A 10,635-nucleotide genomic window follows, 5' to 3' on the forward strand; every position below is an offset into this window, starting at 1 on the left:
ACGACTGCAGTCTCTTTTTTTACCGATTACCACGATCCAAAATTTATGAAAACCGAAAACCGCTTAGTGTTATAAAACCGCAATACCGCAGGTTGAAATAAGGATTTCCGTAAAACCGCACCAAAAATAACGCAAAACCACATCACCGCAAACCCTTACGCCCCCCTCACTAAGCGACAGAGGGACCACTCGTAGTCTACCTCGCATACATTTATCACTAGTCACCCCTACCGGAAATGGAAAATATTTCCCAGAAACCAGTATCATAACAACCGTTTCTCGGAATTGAGGTTTAGCCAAGTCGAGAAGAAAAGGATGAGCTGTATCCAAAATCAACTTGAAGTAAGTTTAACTTCCATATCTTTTTATTTATCTTATTTTAGCTCATCTTATTTTATTATCGTGAACCGTGTTCGCAAGCAAGTCTTAGAGTGTTTTTGTACCCTTGAGCCTCTCAACATCTTTCAAGACTACCCTGTGTACAGAGTGCTGGCATAGGAAAGAAATGGAACGTTTACACGTAGGATATATTCTACCCATGCAAAAATATAGTCTGTGTTCGAACCCGGTGGCATACCAGGTCGTAACTTATCTCCAGTTTTCGTAGCATGAAGAGACTAGGGGTATTTCCGCTCCCCCGTGGATGAGATGCTACTAGAGTTCACTACATCCGGTTAAGGTATAAGTAGCACTGGAGAAGATCATAACTGAGAGTAGGAGCCAATGATGTTTACTTCTAATCGTGAGCTAGGCATAATAGGCATAATATTTTAACCATTTAGCATTTCTCGACTATCAAAGTCATTAACGCGAGAACGTGCAGCCTAATCGACTCAGCATAACACACAGGGTGAGCCATTAAACCAAGAGAGAATAGGAAGGTTAAAAGAATTTATCCCCCATATAGATGAGGTAATCTCTCTCAAGTCATTTTTTAGATCACTCCAGGCTTCGGAAATCCCAGGATGGTCTAGAGATGGCCGATTCTGTTATGCGAATGTCAATTTACTCACGTGGACAGCCAAGCGGCTTTATCATCCTTCACGAAGGCGCGTGGTAATATTATTATTCCCTGTAAAACTGGGTACCATCTCTAAAAATAGCTTGAGATGGATTACTTTAGTTATAAGATCGATATATCCCATATATGATTATATATGGGAGATTAACTTTTATTTATCCCCTCTTGATTAAACATAGAAAATCGATAAAAGTGATCGATCGATAACCGAGACAATGGCGCAGCAAGACAGATGGCGTGCTTGCAAAATAAAAGCCACCCGCCTTCTTTTACTTTATCTCATTTTTACAAGTGAGGATTTAACACGTAGTTCTTGGGTGGTCTAACTTTCAGGTACTCAAAATTCTGTCTCAATAGGTATCAAATTAAAAGATACTCGGGTTCCACTGTATTTCAAGAAAGCATTTCTTATGTAAATTTCATCTCTGTAAATATTGCTTTGGCGGTGGCACAATATACACGTAACATATTCATGTCAATATTTCTCTTTGCCTTTTTTTTTTCTTCCTGGGAGTCCCTGTCCCCCGAGATCCTTCGAAGAGATCCTGCGGATCAGGCGTCCTGCGTTGATTTACGAAAATAATTTTAACAAAGTAACGTATTACAACTCGGTTGAGTTCACAAAGAACTAATCTTTCAATATTAACGTTGCAATACCAGTAAACAAGAAGAGTACTTAGTCACTGTGTAAGCATCAGCTCTAAATGACGTTAGGAATTGTCAGTTTGGCCTACTTTGGACTACTTTCCGAACGCATTTAATTATTTTTATATCGGACGTTACATTACATTATTTATAGCATAAATATTATTTTTATTTTAGCTACGTTTTTGTACGTTCAGATAGCCTCTTCCAGGCGCCTGGAAGAGGCAAACTGTGCTGTGTAATGTGTATCAGCATCCTTATATTTGTAATCTGCGCATTTTCTACTCCATGGCCTTCGGTCTCTTCACTGCCAGATTAAGACACAAGACACGAAGGCTAAGTGAAACTCTTGGCAAGCTTATATACCTTTGCTGGTGCCTAACAGCGTATGCCAAACCAAAATTAAATTAGATTACAGCCTTAGGCGTTCCGAAAGCTTGCAAGCACTGCGACTTTTTGCTTACAATTTGAGTAAAAATCAAAAATTATCAGCGTCCGTCTACCTTGTCGCAGACTTTTTTACTCTGCGATCCAGCACTCAGTCGTAAAGAGTGTGACGGTATCAATCCAAATAAAGAAAAACAGACAACGGACCTGTCAACTTCAACCGATTTATTCCATTCTGAAGTCACACTTAGTAGGGTCAGTACGGTTAATGAATGAATGAATGCAATGAATGAAACTTTTTTGCACACTCCCAAAAATGGGTTTTTCAGTAAACAATACGATATAAATACAAAAAAAAAAAAAAGAAAAAAAAATACAATAAAAACGGTTGGTGCGGCTAGTACGGTAGAACGGTAGGTAAAACGTTGTTGCTTGTTATGTGCTAAATGACACCATCCTCGGTAAATTAACTTGAAATAAACTTGACAAGAACACGAGCGCCACATTTTTTCACAAAAGCATTTGTTCCTAATCCCCCCACAAGCGGTGACGGTTACGAAAGGTGACACCGCTTGAGCTATACCGCCGGTTCAAAACATAACCGAACGTTCTCTGATCTTTAAATCGCAGCGAATATTGACCAGATAACTGACATTAAGTCCCTAACAAAAAGAGAAACTGATATTACGGCCTTAATTCTTTTAGTCAGACCAGGCAGCCAAATCCCTGGAACACAATTCCAATCAGCATCGCGCTGTTACAGATTTCAACACTTCCCCTAAAATTAATTTTGTCCTGTAATATTGCTTAAATTTGTCACCTTTGTTGTAATGTTCCTTTCATCAGTTTAATGGGACATAGGACACATCAGGTAGCTCGGAGAAATAAGCAGAAATGCTACTCTGTGGATTCTGTAAATTCGAGTAAATAAAGTTTATCAGTATTTAGGTACCTTTGCTGGAGAATTTAGCTCCAAATAACAAACTTATTAAGGTGCAAGAACCTAAGCCCTCCATTGTTAACCAACAGTTTGTAGTGAACAAATTTAAATGTAATCTGTGTGATGCAAGATATGTGGGATATACGCGTGGGCACCTGAATGAGCATGTGGACTGACACAGAAGAAAGTCGTCTTCTATTTACAAACAGTACCAGCTCCAACATAATGGTCGGATATCACAGCTTTTTTTAAAAGTCTTAGAACAGTTTCACGTGCTAGCGAAATGTACCAGTAAAGTTGATTGTGTCATTCATGAGATGCTTTTCATACGCTAACTCAAACCAGAACTGAACGTGCAAACTGACTCAATTGGTCCTTATTAAGCCATGTTAATTTTATGTTAATTTTCTGCTCTAGCCTACTTACAATATTCGCTTTCTTATACCAAGCAGATTTTTGACACTCAGGAATTCGTTCAAATAATGGCGGCTGAAAACTTGCAAAGAACGCAGTCGAGAAAACAGTTTCTCCTTGCTCAGATAGCAAAATGGTTTGGACAGGTGGGTAAGAAACAAGCCAATTAAGGGTTAGGGTCAGGGTTACGGTTAGGAAAATGTAAAACATCGACTACGAAAAAATTGGTCTTATCGGCACCGTTTAATAACTATGGTGTAACTTGTAAAATATTGAACATCTGCCTTGTCCTTCTAAACGTTTAAAACCCAGCTTTACCGAGAAACTGAGCCTGCGAAAAAGCTCTCTCGGAGTACGGAGGTCAACCCTAGAACTGCTAAGAGAGCTTGCTCGGACGCTAACCGAGAAAAGATCATACGATTAGAACGACGCCTCCTCGTGGTCTCCTCGTGTTTTTTGGCGGGTATATGATCTCAAATCTAGCGCGAAATATCTCAAGGAAAAAATTCATATGAATAAGGAGAAGGCAAATGATGAACACAAATCGGTGAATAGGCTAGAGACAGATCATTGGTCGTACAGAGAAACATGCTCAACTGTTCCCAAGTGTTTGCGCCATCACGCGTTTTTCGTTCGTGATTTGTTTGCGACGAATTTCAGAAATTTGTGAACATTTCCGACAGTTTGAAATGCATTTGGTTTGAGGTTAACACTGTTCATAAGGTGAACAATCAGATTCCTCGCCAACAGGAACAAATAAGGTACCGCATCCAGGACCGGTCGGTTCCAAAACCATGGAGGCAAGCAACATATCAAATATAATATCAATATTCTCCAAACATTTGTCTTACCTGTGGAAGACTGCTAATCGCTTCGCTGTAGAAAGAACATACGGCAGAACGTCGTCTTATGACCGCTTCTTCATACGTCCATCTGAAATGCAGTGACTTTCTTTTGGCCCAAATAATCATGAACGGGGTTTTTTTCGCATTCAAGTCACAAATCGCGACAATTGGAAAACTTGCAGAAACAGTCTAAACAAAAGAATTACTTCAAAACTCTTTGACCAACCCGTAGCTTTAATAGCTTGTGGTTTAATAAAAAACTTGAGCATAAACCGCAATAACCACAGTAGCCAAGGTTTTGTTAGTCTTTAAGAGCCCTAGTCAGCCACACCTTTGTTTTTGTTTACATGCCAGAGTTTGACTAATATGTTTTATTATAATTAAAAATACTTTCAGGAACACAATTTAGAGCATAACATTTTGCTTCACCATAAAATATCAATAATTTAGATGGCATCGAAAATAGCGGAAGCTGACCAGGGTCCTGTAAAGGTCGAAAAATTTCCTTCCTGCTCTCACTCTACCATACGTGCTGTTGAAGTAGCAAAGATGGTAGAAAGAATGTAAATGTAAATGTATACGTAATTGGCCACTCCCCATAGGGACTTTTCAGGACCAGTATAAACAAACAATGATAAATAAATATTCAAAATAAACATAACTCAGGTTAAGAATCCCAACTGGCGTAGTCGAGAAGTTGAACTCGGGGCTACCGAGAACAAGATCAGCTAGCGGTCAGAACGGGATTTGAACCCGTGACCTACGGATTGCAATTCCGGCGCTCTAACCACTCGGCCACGCTGCCTCCTACAAAAAGAGAAACAAGACAAAGTAAAAAAGGGTTTAAATATATAGTAAGGAGACTTGCATACAGACCTTTGCCATAGAAAATGTGTGTCACAACTTGCAATTCAGAATCAACCCCAGCAGGGGACCGAACAACCTTTTCTGCTTGCATTTGATGGCAGATGCTTGCTGATATATATTTTACCGGAACACAACTTAACGCGGGAAACGTGGAGAAAATATTTTATGATTTCTTACTGTCAAGTTTCGCTGTTCTGTTTATTGGAGACACCGGGTAGCCTGGAGGGAGGGAGGCAGGCAGTCAACCAGCCAGCCACACGCTAGGCAGCCAGACAACCAGGCAGCCAGGTATGGGTAGCCATACAGGCAGCCAGCTAGGTGGCCAGACAGCGAGAACGCCAGTCAGGGAGCCAGGAAGCCAGGTAGCCAGGTCTTCAGGAAAACAGGTTGTCAGGTACATGTAGTCAGGTAACCATGCAGCCAGGTAGCCAGGCAGCCATTCGGCAGGCAGGCAGCCAGTCAGCCAGATGGCCAGACCGTCATACGCAAGCCAGCCTGGCAGCCAAACAGGCAGCCAGTCAACCAGCCAACCAGACAGGCAGACCGCAAGCCAGGCAGACAGGACGGCAGATAGCCGCAGCCAAGTCAGCCAGCCTGGCAGACAGCCACTGGAAGCCAGATAGCAAGCCAGGTAGCTTAGTTGCCGGCCAGCCAGCTATACAGAAACACTACCGGGCCGCCAGACAGGTAACAACAGCCAGGCAGAAAACCAGCCAGCCAGACAGCTCTTCCGATTCTTTCAGAGAAGCAGTACTGCAAAATTTTTAACCCTCCCAGTATTCGAACTTCTGTTCGTAAAATATCTTGGCTCTCCCGCCTTTAACAAAACTTCAAGATTCTCGGAAGAATTTTGTTTTTCTCCCGAAACAGTCTTCTTAGAACTGTCACCCCCCGTCATAATAAATTTAATTATAAACGAACCGAGCATAAATTGGGAGGTTCTATTTCTGCGATTTCAAAAACATCGGAAAAAGACAGAAATATATAATTTAACGAATCGAAAAATCCTTGTGGCAAGCTATGAAATAGCCGATGCATGCGTGCAGCCTGTTGGAAATAATATCGCACTATACGAATCTTATTTTGGAAATCCGCTTAGCGAAGCATATAATTTCAAAACAAGAAAGTCGATTGCGTCTCGACAGTCACGTCGAACCAGGAGTAAAACTGAACTCGAAAAGGTAAACATGTCGCACCTACCATTGTTGCAACATTAGTCAGTGCAATTATACTGTACATCTTGGACGACATCGTTTCTAGAATTAGACAAGGTTTAGACAAAACGTTATGAATCAGTTCCACTGACTGAAACACTTCCTCTTCATCTGAGAAAGCACCACTGAGAAAGCAGCCTCAAAGATGACTTCTTATCATTACCTTTATGACAAATCGGTTATCGTGAAGCAGAACCGTTGTCTTAGCCGTCAAGATTAGCTAGCCTTTACGAGAAAATAAATGATACATCTGCGCTGTCCCTTGAAGCTCCTTAAATGCCAGATCAGCATTCTATAGCTACCAGCTATGGTCTTCTATTTTGTAAACCGGAATTAGGAAAAAACCTCTGCGTTGTTGTCACAATCGACTTGTCACTTCTTATCACGCTTGAAAAACTACCTGGTATTTCGCCAACAGTTATATTCTGTTGTCCACATCTAGTCCGTTTCTTATGGCCTGGGTCGTTGCAAGTTTGCTAAGCATTCTCCATGCCATAATAATCGTGTTGAATCACGAATAAAACAAAATATATTTGTAACTGGTTTAATCCTACTTTTTGGTCACGATTTTAGAAGTGATTATTTCGAAAATAATTTAAGAGTGATTAAATTTAGAAGTGATTATGCTACTCAGCCCAGGAACTTGCAACAAGAGCTTTGCCCTGGCGTCTGCCGCATAAAGAGTTACGAGGATCAATGCTCTTCCCGTATCCCCCGGATTCAGTGGCTTGAAAAATCTGTTTTCATCATCGAAGTTGCTTAGTGACATGACTTGCGTCATATATCGCCGCATTGGATCACCCCGCTAATGGTTAAAGATATTTTCTTCCTTTGTGATGAGTTTAGAAGCTTTGTCAATCAATAGTGTCAGCCATCCACTTGGAATGCCACGCAGCCATTGGCGATTTATTTTTAAAAATAGCAAACCAATCAGTATTGCACGTGTGGGCACTCGTCACTGAACTGTGACAAGCGCGCATCACTTACCCGGCTTGATATGGAAATTTTTAATGTTTTGACTGTCACATGACAACGAATCTACCAAAATAACAAGTAACATGGAGGAAAAACTAATTTCCTACAACTTGGGACTTGATTAAGGAAAATGAAGGCCGAAAAGTGCGAATTTCGTGGGCTTAATATATCTAGTAACTGGGAGGACATTCCACAGAAAAGTCCTATTCATTAATACGAAGGTAGATGACGAGTCAGGAGCTTTCAGGCTTCTCGCTGGTGGCTTTGCGTAAACGGTACACCAGAATTTTTCTTCGCTCCTGTTCAATACTTTTTTCGATGGCTTGTTCACGGTGCAAAGAACACAGACAGACAGGCGAGTTATGTTGAAGAATTGGGTTAAATGTCAGGATGATGCAAAAACTCGAATCTGAACTTGAAACATCAAAATCATACACGTTTGGAGCGTGTAGCTACTTGTGTTGCTCATCGCCCATAAAGGGATTTGTTCTTTTCTAAACATGAAGGAACGGATCAGTGAACCCAAAGGTAAGGAAATGGCACTTTTGTCTTTGTCTCACTTTGCTTGAGCAACGATACTAGTATCTCCGTTGGAGATTATAACCCTCCCGAATTGCGCAATTTCCGTTCACGTAATGCTGGTGTTGTTTATTGGACGCAAACGATGATGTCTTATCCCTAGTTTGTTTAAAAGTGATGTTACTTTTGAAAGATAAACAAATCGTGATTTTCGTAGCCGCTTACCAGATATATATGTAAAAAAAAAAAACATTGATTGGTGCTTTCCTTCGAAAGATTAAGTTTCGAAACTTACTCATCCGAAATAGGACACACGTGACTGTTGAGCATAACTTTGCGTGTAGTTAATTAGCTCGCAACTAACCTTGTACTTTCGGAAATCAGTTACTCCTTTCTACATGTTATTGAAATTATCAATTAATTAAGTCTCGTTTGTACCAAAGGGCTCGCCAGAAACTATTCGGCTTCAGTATGTTTTACAAGTTATCATTGTTTTGGGCACATTGAGTCTTTAGCTAGGGGCTTATAAACTATAAACTGCATATCATTGAAATGGAATTCTTAAATGGTCCACCTAATTTGCCCGAAGACCTAGCAATATAACATGTTATAAGTAATTTCAACTTACACTGTAAAGATAAATAGTATATAGAAAATTTACTTCTCCGCTAAAAAGAACGATTACCTCCATTTATTTCAAGGAGGAAATTTATATAGCAATAAGCGACCTGTGATGAGTGGTCAGTGTAAGAGCTAAATTGAATTATAATTTTCATAGTCGCACATTATGTATCCACATGTACAAGTAGAACGAAAATTTGTCGGTTATACTGAGCCATAAAAGTTTATACGATCACCTTAAGCAAGCGCATGCGTTAATTCAGTTTAAAAATTAATTATTATTTATATTAATACCATGGGCTTGGAACTGACACTAGCCTGAGAGAATCGCGTAATCGACATTTGATGCAATTCTGTTTGCTTTTAACAGGTAAACTTCTCGTCCATTTGTCTCTAGTAATCATTTTGGCTTAGTTTTATTTGTTTCGACAGCCGAGTTGCAAACCTTAAACTGTTATAACTATTTCGTTACCATCGATTACTTCCGCCTTGCATTTTAAAACAGAGCTGAGACTTCGTCGACGCTCCCTCAGAGGAAACTCTAGATTAAACATTAACTTTACTTTCTAAAGAACAACCTAAAATGATGAAATGCTTATATACGTATATCACGGATCCTAATTACGCCGATATATTGAATTTATACACCGCTTGAAGATTTCTTCCTCGTATTCCCGGAAAGACGTTATTATAATTTTTGATTTGTTTCAGTCATATTTTTGCTGTCAATTATGATCATCCATGCCACGTTCTACAGTTTTTTAGATTGCAACTGGTTGCCTTAAGTTAAATTCCAACGCCAAATAACAACCTCGACCCTCAGTTAAATCCTCCCTAGCTTCACTTTCTTTTAGAATATTCTGATATCAGTTAAATCCTTCCTAGCTTCGCTTTCTTTTAGATTATTCTGATATCATTTTCTGAGAATTCAGTTCAGATTGTCATATTACAATATATCAATATATCTGTATATATCTTATAAATATGAGCCTCACTTTTACAAGAAAGTTTGATAACAATTACCGTGCATAAGACTTCAATCACTAAAGAACGAAAACTCAGATTACCTTCAAACTTTCATGATCAGTAGAGGTACACAATGTAGAACTGCGTACCTCGTACTTTATGTTTATCACATAAATGAGTGGTTTCAAAGGTATTTTGAAGTATTAAGACTGATGCAAATCGCAGCCTTGTACATAGGAAGGAGAGTTACCCGTAATTACAACCAACCAATTTGCTGTTGCTGTAATTATCATAAAGAAATATTTATAGTTTATGTGAAAAGTATGTATGTATGCATCCAGCGTAGTAAAATAATTAGCCGTCAGGTAACGTAACAACCTAGGCATACTTATTTTAACACATAAGTCAACCGAATATGCAGTATCTCAGTGATATTCAGACCAAACATGTGAAACCTAAATCAAATACAGCTTTTTCCATCCGTTGGTGATAACAGTTTTAATATGCGAAGATATAATTAATCATCATACACAAAACTTATGCAGTTGTGAAATTAAAGCCTGAAAAAATTCAGGCCTGAGCGGGATTCGAAGCCTTGACCTCTGCGATACCGGTGCAGTGCTCTACCAACTGAACTATCAAGCCAACTGGAAGCTGATCATGTTGTGAGTTCGTAATATATCCGCAGATCTTTCATGTATCCGAAGAACAGAAGTGAAGATATGAAAGTTCATATAATCGTAGTACTAATATGCAATAATATATTCAGGCGCATTTGATCATATTTACATGTTAATTTGCGCCTTAGAAATATTAAATATTATTATTATTATTATTTAATTTCCCGTGGAATCTTCTTCAAAAGTTAACGTACACTTAAACTGCTCGTTGTTAAGACAAGCAATTACAAAATGGTGAAAATTCGAGAACAGTTGCTAAGAAAAATGTTTCTTTATCTTTGTATTAAATGATCTTACTAAAATTCATGTCATGAGCATACTTTTAGTTTAACACCGTAGACCGTACAGGCAGTGCTGTTGTTGAAGATCATAACGACATTTGCCTGGTTGTCAAGGAAACTGAATCAAACAATCATGAAAGTGAACCGTTAAAATGGGCTCGGGAAACGTAGATTTGAAACTATCAGTCATTTTGCAACAAATACCAGGATTTGGGACGTATCAAGCTATAAACCGGGCTGGACAGACTGTTGTAAGTTTA

The 10,635-nt window shown here is 39.3% G+C and overlaps 1 protein-coding gene across 6 annotated transcripts in view; it reads left to right on the top strand.

Annotated features, from left to right (window-relative positions):
* Positions 1–266: 266 nt before the first annotated feature.
* LOC110067869 (TNF receptor-associated factor 2-like) overlaps positions 267–10,635 on the top strand; it is a 33,795-nt gene continuing 23,426 nt past the window's right edge. The window contains exon 1 of one of the 6 annotated variants that reach the window (XM_020775211.2): positions 267–342. The gene's annotated coding sequence lies outside the window, so the exon portion shown is untranslated. Of the gene's footprint in view, positions 343–3,404; positions 3,554–7,303; positions 8,819–8,873; positions 10,627–10,635 lie in introns of those variants that run through there. The other 5 variants (XM_089274620.1, XM_089274617.1, XM_089274618.1 and 2 more) reach the window with 5 other exon arrangements.

The sequence above is a fragment of the Orbicella faveolata genome, unplaced genomic scaffold (assembly GCF_042242905.1).
Source record: "Orbicella faveolata isolate gen_17 unplaced genomic scaffold, um_ofav_v1 contig_36, whole genome shotgun sequence".
NCBI classification, from domain to species: Eukaryota; Metazoa; Cnidaria; class Anthozoa; order Scleractinia; family Merulinidae; genus Orbicella; species Orbicella faveolata.